Genomic DNA, 10309 nt, shown 5'->3' on the forward strand with positions numbered 1-10309 from the left:
GGTGAAGAGAAACGTCAGACAGTGTAAGATATGACAAAATAATAATTTATAAATTATCAAGGGTTCATGAGGGCGAAAATGAGGAGCTGATGCCAGGGGCTTAGGTGGAGAGCAAATGTTTTGAGAATGATAAGGGTAATGAATATACAAATGTGCTTTACACAATTGATGTATGTATGGATTGTGATAAGAGCTGTATGAACCCCCAGTAAAATGATTTGGAAAAAAAAGTGGTGGAGGGATGAACCAAAGATTTCATACCTACTAGAAAAGGACCCGGCTAGTGTCATGGTCACACACCGTTGACCTCGAGCAGTTCAAAACCACCAGCCACTCAAAGGGAGAAAGACAAGGCTTTCTATTCTTGTAAAGAGTTACAGTCTCAGAAACACACAGGGGTAGTTCTACTCTGTCCTACAGGATCTCAACGAGTTGGGACTGACTTTATCACACTTAGTTTGGAGCATGTTTGTTTTGAGTGTGACTTTAGAAATACTGTGTAAACTCTTTGAACATCAGTTTCCACATGTGTGAAATGGGGATACCTTTACCTCATGGTCAAGTGAAAACAGGATGTAATCACATGACAGTGCTTTGTAATGTAGGGGTCATTGTTAGTGCCATCAGAATTCTATCCCTAAAAATCAGGGGTTACTATGGGTGAAAGAGCAGTTATTCTCTTCTTACTAAAAGCAGGGGTCAATAAAAATAAATAAATAATAAAAGCAGGGATGGGGAACCTTTTTTCTGGCAAGGGACATTTGGGTATTTGTAACATCATTCTCAGTCCATACTAGTGAACCATTTAATTAACTCACGTCTAATGTGATGGCTAGAACTGTTTTTGGTGAGACACGTGATGCTAGCTAGTATTGAAGATTTCATAGGCTTTATACATCTCAAATGCCAGACGTTGTCCAACTTTGCACTAGAGGGCTTTGATTTTCTTATTTCTCAGGTCAGAAAGTTTACTCAATATTTACTGCCTTCCAAGTACATATGAGAGGGCTTAAAAAAATGTGTGAACTGCACAGTATAACGCCATCCAGAAGTCATCACACTGAGAGCAATGCCCCAACATTGAGCATCTTTGACCCAACAAAGAAAAGAAGGCAAAATGAATACCCATCTCATACACAACACACAGCTAAGGAGGGAGATAGGAAAATATCTAACACAAAAGGTACAAGATGACAGCAAAAAATTCAGATAGATGAAATTACTCTGCACATCAATGGTCCAAACTTACCTATTAAAAGACAAAGACTATCAGACTGGATTAGGAAGCAGAACCCATCAATCTGTTGTCTACAAGAGACATAGCTCAAGCTCACAGATGAAAACAGGTTGAGGATCAAAGGATGAAACGTCTATCAAGTGAATGGCAATCTGAAAAAGCAGGAGTTGCAATTCTAATCTCTGAATTTGACAATCAGAGTAGGAGACTTCAATACACCACTGTCCAAGAAAGACAGGTCAGTGGGAAAGAAGCTTAACAAAGAGGCTACCGAACTAAACACTACAGTCAGAAAACTCGACCTGATAGATATATTCACAGCTCTCCACCCAACTGCAAAAAGTATACACATTTTTTTCAAGCACATGGCATGTATTAAAAAAATAGACCACATACTGGGACACAAGTCAAGCTTAATTAACTCAAACATATAGAGATCACACAGACTTTGTTTTCTGACCACTATGCCAGAAAGCTGGATACCAACAGAAGTACAATAAAACAAGGGTAAATACATGGATGCTAAATAACTTACTTATTAGAAAGGACTGGGCATTGGCCCATATTAGAGATGAAAGTAGGAAGTTTCAAGAAACAAATGCGAATGAACAACACACCAAAAGACCTATGGTATACAAAAAGGCAGTTATCAAAGGATGCTTGACAGCAATAAATGCACGTATGAAGAAGGAAGAGACACTAATGGTTGATACCCTATCACAAAACCTTCAGAAGCTGGAACAGAGTCTACAGAATAATCCATCTAATAGCAAAACAAAAGAAATTATAAAAATCAGGGCGAAGATAAATGCATAGGAAAACAAAAACAATGGAAAAAATTAACTCAGTAAAAGCTGGTTTTTCTAAAGAAGCAACAGAATCGACAAACCTCTAGAAACCCTAACACAAGATAAGGAGCAGACGTCAATATCCAGGATGAGGGATAAAACAGGAGAAATTACAATGGACCCAAATGAAATTCAAAGGCTAATTACACAGGACTATGAAGGACTCTATTCCAATGAATTCAGCAACTTGGAGGTCATCGACAAATACTTAGAAAAACAAACCCTCCCTAGTTTATCTCAAATAGATATCAAGAACTTGAACAGACCATTGCAAAAGAAGAGATAGATAAGATTTTCAAGGACCTACCCACTAAAGAAGCCCTAGCCGAGGGGGCTTCACAGGAGAATTCTACCAAGCATTCAGGGAAGAGCTGACACCAACTCTACACAAGCTCTTCCAGAACATAGAAAAAGACAGCAAACTCCCAAACACATTCTTTGAAGCTGGTGTAATACTGATACCAAAGTCAGGCAAGGATCCTACAAGAATTGAGGACTACAGGCTGATATCTCTAATGAACATAAATGCAAAAAATCCTTAACAAAATCTTGGCCAATAGAAAACAAAAGTATATTTTGAGAATGATGATGGCAACAAATGTACAAATGTGCTTGATACATGGATGTATGTATGGATTGTGATAAGAGTTGTATGAGCCCCCAATAAAATGGTTAAAAAAAAGAAAACAAAATAAAACCATATAAAAAAGTAATCCATCATGACCAAGTGGGATTCATACCAAGGATGCAGGGATGGTTCATCATCCAAAAAGCCATCAACATTATCCATTACATTGACAAGAGAAAGGATAACAATCACATGATAATATCAATAGACACAAAAAAAGTATTTGACAATATTCAACACCCATTCCTAATAAAGACACTCAAGAAAATATGATTAGAAGGAAATTACCTCAGTATAATAAAAGCTACATATGAGAAAACCAATAGCTAGTGTTACAATTAATGGAGAAGAGACAAACCATTCCCACTGTGATGGGTAGGTTTATTGTACCAAGCTGGCCAATAGGAACATGTGGGATTAATCAGGTCACAGTTTGATTGGAGGGAATAAAGATAAATGGCTTGGCAAAGTCCACCCCCCTCTCACTTCCTCTCTGGTGATTGAAGCATGCTGGAGTGTATGTGCTGCTGCTGTGGCTAGTTCTCTGCCTCAACCTGTGAGCTACACTACCTGTGGGCCAGGCCAATCCATGGATTGTGTCACTAGAGCTTGAGGCTTCTTTGAGACCTGCTTCACCATGCTGCTGGTGTGTACATCACTTGAGCTTGAGGCTGGTTGATTCCGTTGCCTTGCATTGCTTGTGTTCCATATCCCATCCAGGCCTACTTTGTTAAGCTCTGGAGCTACTGACTGTTGGTGATCCACCCTGCTGCTTGCTACCTGTGGGCAGACTACTTGCCTTGCTCCAGGGAGCACTCTGCTATCTGCTTCCTTGACCTTGGACCCGGCAGCCCATGTGAGTTGAAAGACTTCCAATATATTAACTGTTCCATGGAAATGAGTTGAATGGAACCCTCTGTATGAGTGTGTGGACTAATTAGCTGTTATATTCCTTCTCACTGTATAAATAAATATATAGAAATATATAATATCACATGTGTCCTGGTTTTGTTTCTCTAGCAAACCCTGCCTAACACACCCAATGAAAAAGGGGACCCAACAAGGATGCCCCTTGTCCCCAGTTCTATTCAACATTGTCCTGGAGGTCCTAGCTAATAAGATACGGCAATGGAAGGATATAAACATTGTATGTCCGGGGAAAGAATATAAGCATTGTATGTCTGGTGTTACATTGTGGCAATTGCAATTCATGACATAAAACAAAACGTGTATGAATTTTTGAATGGAAAACTGATTTGCTTGGAAAATCTTCACGTAGTTCACAATAAGAAGCTCAAGAAGTATGCCAGGAGATCAAAAGACATGAAATCCAAGCGCTTAGAGCACAAAAACAACAACAAAGTTCAATAAAGAAAGAAACGTGAGCTCTATCTATGTAGGATTCCGGTTTGGTGGTAATCCTGGAGGCTTGGTGTCCAACGGGATGCACTTCCTCCTGAAAGCCAGTGCATAGGAAAAAGGAATTGAGTGGTAATGGAATTTTCTGTGAACTTTTTGAAGCCCCCTCATGAATGGGCATAATTATGGAGAAAAGATTGAGGAATCTTGTCCTAAGTGCTCGGGGCGAGGGGCTTATAAGTGAAACTAATTTTCTTTTCTTACATTTGCGGTTTGTATTTGTTAAATTGTTTTTTAAATGTTGGTCACAGCCTCAGAGATAGAAAACACAAGAGAGGAAGAGTAAGAATGGTGGAGCAAGACACAGAAAACAGGATGTGGGAAAGGAGGATAAGGATGTGCCCAAGAAGGCCCCAACTGAACCCTTGGTGTGTCCTGCCTCCAGGGTGGAGCAGCTGGTATCCTGAGAGGCCACCGTCTCCACAGGGTCCGCAGACCTGGCACTGATCAGGGGCTGCCTGCAGGTGGCACCATGTTCACACTTCCAGGCCACCCTTCCATGCGCTCCTCAGCTGTGCCGACAGTCTCAGCATTTCTGTTGGTAACAGAAGCAGCAGGTGCTGGGAACGGCCAGAGAGCAAAGTCTCCAGGCCAGAGCAGCTGAATGTTAGGAGACAACCCTCAGTGAGTCCCTCGGGTCTCTGCGTACCTTGTTGATATTGCACCCGCCTCCGTGAACTGCCGTGCATTTCTCTTGCTTTTGCCGTCTAGCCTTGTGTGGTTTTGGTTGGAGTCTGTGGTGAATTAACTTGCCTTTGTTATTTTCTTTTTGAAGTTAGAGATTAAAGTAACTTTCATTGAAATTATTTAATTAAAGAGGCATTAAAGAGATTCATAATAAAAGAAGTAAGGAACAGGCTTACTTACTATTTTTTATGATTTGAGTATAATTTGTTGTAGTTTCCTTAGTAGTAAGAATTGAAATAAATGATTGCTGTGTCACTTGAAGTTTAGGCCGGAAGAACAGGAATGTGTGTGGAAGACCTAGGAGACTAGCACTGACTCTTCTGAGTGCCAGGGAAAAGCAGGATAACTTGGCCCATCATCCCATCACCACGCAAAGGATGATGACTACTGACCAAAGCAATGGAAAGCAGACTAAGAAAGAGCACATGATCTCATTAATCCCTACTTTGTAACTAAGTTACAAGATTATTCTTGCTCCTTATCCAGCTCCCCTGCTTCCTTCAGTCCATATATTTAAAAACTCGTCTCGTCTGGTGTCTCCCTCCAAGGAGACGGTTCTCTGCTGGCTGGATTCACTCTGTCCCTTGGATAGCATATTCAATAAAAGACTTGCTCCAACTCACCTCCACCCCCGCCCATGCCCTCCCCCACCTTTCTTGCTAATTGGCGTACTTGAAGCAGGCAGCCCAAATCACCCACATTGCATGAACTCTGTAAGCAGAAGTGCTGACTGCTTTTGGCCCAAATTATCTTTTCTAGGATGTCTGTATAGCTAACAGCTTTAGAAGATAGTGAGAGTGTTTAACTGTGAAGCAAAGGGCAGGCATGTTTACTGCCCATTAGAAAATATTTTGCTTCCATCAGCTTAGTGCTCCTTTTTGTAACACAACCCACTATGCCTGCAGGTATCATCTGTCCCCCTCCGTGTTGCCTTGTAAGATCTGCGGCTCAGGGAACTGACGCAAAATTATTTTGCTTGCGGCTATTGTTTTGAGAATATATAGACCTTCTTCTCTGGCTCATGTGGTCCTGGTGGCGCAGTGGTTACGAGTTTGGCAGAAAACCTCAGGGTTAGCAGTTCAAAACCACCAGCAGTTCTATAGGAGGAAGATGAGGCTTTCTACTCCCATAAAGAGTTACAGTCGCAGGGGCAGTTCTATCCTGCCCATGGCGTAAACTTGATGGCATTGAGAGAGAAAGATTACAGAGACTCTGGTCCAGAAGGCTCAGATCTTCTAACAGTATTTATGAGCTCGAGTAGGCTCATTTGTTAGTAGGACAAATTCACAGACTTTCTCACGGAGATAATAACAGCACAAGCAGTTACATAGCCTTTCCCCATTCTGAGAAGCTAGGGAAGGGTGCTGTGGATTAGGTGTTGAGCTGTTAACCACAATTTCAGCAGGTCAAACTCGCTACTCTGTGGAAAAAAACTGCTGGCTACAGGCCTCCCAGTATTGGCCAGCACCCTTTGCCAGCCAAGGAGTTCTCGGGGTATGTTAGTCCAGTAACTAGAGAAACAAATTCATAGACACTCACATGTGTATAAGAAAGAGCTTCATATAAAAGAGCAATTGTATGTGGAGAAAACATCCCAGCCCAGTTCATATCAAGTCCATAAGCCCAATATAGCTCATATGTCCGACACCAGATTCACAAAACACATGCAATGACGCTGAATGCAGGAAGGTCACAGGCCAGTGGGTAGAAAGTCTTGTGGATCCAGTGGCAGTGGAAGCATCTCAGTCCTGGTGTGGGTCTCCACGTGACTCCTCCAGCTCCAACGTTCTGGCTCCATCAGCGTAGTTCCATGTGGCTTGTCACCAGGAATGTTTTGCGGGGAGACAAGCAGAGAGTGTCTCTGGCTCCAGTGAGCTATTTATCTCCTTCGCACCTCCAAGTGAGATCATCAAGCTGTGACCTGATTGACAGGCTAGACTCCTCCCCTTTGCAAGTTGACAGGAGATTATGTAACTGTCACCCAGGGTGATGAAGTTGGCAGTGAGCATCTAGTCCTCGACAGAGTTCCTGCCGACCTATATGCTGTCTGAAGTCAGAGCAGTTTGTGCCAGGTCAAAGGGTGGCTCAGGCCAGGGTCCTTGTCCTTGGAATAAGTTGGTTACGGAAGGAGCTCTTGCCCATCTAGCAGTGACAGGGACCCAGCACTGCTCGCTCTGCTGGTCTAATGAGGGCAGTTCACGTGCCTCCCTACCGAGGGGCAATGTGCCGAGCACCTGATCCATGAGGGCATGACATCAATTTCAGGGGGAGCAGAGGTGCGCCTGGAGGTGTCACTAGTCATGCTGTGGGTAAGGGTAGGGGCTGGCCACACTTCAGTTCACCATAAGGGTGGGGAAACAATGGAGGTACAAGGAGCTGGGGGGAGTTGTGATGGACAAGGGAGAAGGAAAACAGTGATGGAACTATGATCCGGAAGTGTCCACCAATGAATGAGTGGATAAACAAATGATGACACATGCACCCAGCAGAGTACTACACAATTTTAAAAACCAACAAATATATGAACTACCTTATAACATGGACAAACCTGGAGGGCGTTATGCCAAATGAAATAAGTTCATTACAAAAGGAAAAACATTATATGAGACCACTATTACAAAAAGTCCAGCAAAGGTTTGCGCAAGAAAGAAACATTCTTTCACCATCATTAACTAAAAGCACACACATAATAACTTGGGCGAAGGGAAGGCACGTACAATGAAGGGAGGACGGCATTATGTGGCCAAGGCAAAGGAAGACACTGAGGGGTTGCACAAGGCTAAAAGACAACAACGGTAATGCTACTACACACCCAATTTGCAACAGTATTAACAAGCAATACTTAAATGAGTAGGTGCATAGGTAGCCAGGCAAGCTGGAAAGGCAAGAGGAATGTGTACCCATGAGTACAGCAGCAGATAACATCTCTACGTCTGTATTTTACAGGCTGCTTTGTTCATTCGGCTTTCAGTAGCTGACAGTGTTTCAATGTTATCCACGGAGTTTTCAGCGATTAACTCCTCTGAAATGGAGAGAATATTCTCCATTCTCATAGTCTGCTCTTAGTCTAGAAGCTCTGTGAAACCTGTACACTTGGGTGACCCTGATGGTATTTGAAATACCAGTGACATGGCTTTCAGCACCACAGCAACACACTAGTCACCACAGCATGACAAACTGACAGACAAGGAGTGGGAGAGAGTCTGTGGAACAACATTCAAAATTCTAAAAAAGACAAGACTCATTGGTGTGATAGAGTTTGGTGGAATCTCTGAGACAGTTACTCTTAGAAACCCGTTAAGCTTGGAACTGAACCCACCCCCCCAGAGACCAACTTTAGCCAAACAGCGTACAGGTCTCTGAAGCGAACATGCCACCACGTGAAGAATGTGCTCCTGAGAACAATGAATGCTGTGACACCAACGGGGCAGCATTTGTCCAAAAACAAAGCTCAGAAGGCAGAGAAAAGGGGGCTGGAGAGACAAAGAAATGGAAACGGGGCCGCAGGTGGAAAAACTGCTGTCACATAGAAGAGACTGTAGTCATTGTCACAACACAACACTGAAAATTCATTTGCTCTATTACACCCAAACTACCATAAAACTTTAAAAAGGAAGAAAGAAAAGAAATAGATAAGAGAGGGGAAAATGTTATTTAAGGGCTCACATTTAATCCAATAGTGGTCATTTTCTTCCTTCTGAGAAAAGCTATTTGATTCTATTCAAACTGAAAATAGAGAAATAAAACGACCTTGAATTATCAAAACATCTACGTGGCTCCCATGAAGTCTCTTAGGGCTGGGAATTCACATCTCATGGGACACTTGCCCAGGAAGCGCGAGTAGGCAGGTGACTGGCTGCTGGATGTGGAGAAGCCACATGGAACACTCTCCCTCCCTCATTCTGAAAGACCCCGCCAAACTAATCAGCGCCAGCAGCTACAGCAGGAGAACTTCATTAGCAGATCTGGTTTTGCATAATTTAGTAGTTGGCATTAGCAAATTAAGTCTGCTTGGCTTCCCTCATTGTAATGGTCATTAGAGGAATACGTGAGGAAAACAGGCTCTTAATCCCAGCAGTTTTCTGGAGATAATTAATAGCAATAATAATAAACTGCTAATCAGACTTCACAGTTTTTCCTTCCGCTCAGCTTTTCGTGCTTGGTCCTCACAAGTGTAGGAGAGGAAAGCAAGTCCAGATTCCTCGCAGGATGGATGGACAATGAGACAGAGGCCTGGGAGTGTAGGAACTGGGCTGTTTGGCCCAGACAGAAGGCCAGTGGGTGACCTGTGAGAAGCAGGGCTCAGGGGAGGGCCACCTGTACGCTCAGCCTCCTCAGTGGGAAGCTAAGTTCCCATGTGGTGTCTTCCTTTCCTGGAGTGGCTATCACAGAAATGCCATGAGCAACGAGTGGCTTTTAAAACATAAATTTATTCTCTCACAGTCCAAATACTTAGGAGTCCAAATTCAGGGCATGGCCCAAGGGGAGGTTTATTTCCACTTCTGGGCTTGTAGAAACTGTAGTTTATCTTCTGTTTTCCCCTGTGTGTGTGCATACTTGTGTCTATTCTTGTCCTTTTATATTTCAAAAGTGATTAGTTTTATAATTTGCCCTACTCTGATATGACTTTAATAACATTTTTAAAAAGCTATTTCTAAACAAGGTCATATGTACAGTGTTAAAGCAAAAATAATATTAAAGATCCCCCAATAAAATGATTTTAAAAAATTGTCATCTGAGACAATTAGAATTTCAAAAAGATTAAACATTTTTTCTCACACCAAAAAAATCATAGTAAGCCACTAAGAGAGATGGAAACTTATTGAATATACAACTTACAAATTGGGTGATACTTTTTGCTATTTGAAGAAAACATTTTATGGTTAATGATGAATGTTTACACAGCAAATCAGTTTTCCATTTAACAATTTATACACATTTTGTTTAATGTCATTGATTACCATCCCAACAATGTAACATCATTTATCCCACTTTCTTCTTGTGTTTCCTGTTTCCATTCTTCCGTCTTGCCTAACCCTTCTGAATTCTGTCCCTTAAAATCTCAAATGGATGATGATTCTGAAATCAAATGATAGATAGGGTGCTAAATTTTAACCTAATGGCATCTCCAGCCATCCACTTTCCAATGCAGTCTGCATGACAGCTAGGCAATGCACACCCTGGTCCATGGTCAGAAGAGAAGCACCAGGGGCAAATCCACGGGTATGCTTCTCCACTTAAAAAACAAAAAAAATTGAAACAGTTTCAAAATGGGTCAAGAGGGAGAGCAAATGATGTTACATTTTTACCTAACCATGTGTTCCATAACAGACTTTGCAAAGCTCTCTGTCTGATACCAGGGCGATTCATATCCCTCAGAGGGGATTCACCAGAGGCTTAATTCCAATGTGGACCCTGAGAATTGGATTTCCGACTTCCGTTGTCGTCCAAAACCTTCTGCAAAGCAGGTGCTCACAGAAGCGCATGGCA

Source organism: Echinops telfairi, unplaced genomic scaffold, assembly GCF_000313985.2.
Source record: "Echinops telfairi isolate 266 unplaced genomic scaffold, ASM31398v2 ScPeMD7_2291;HRSCAF=2852, whole genome shotgun sequence".
Taxonomy (NCBI): Eukaryota; Metazoa; Chordata; class Mammalia; order Afrosoricida; family Tenrecidae; genus Echinops; species Echinops telfairi.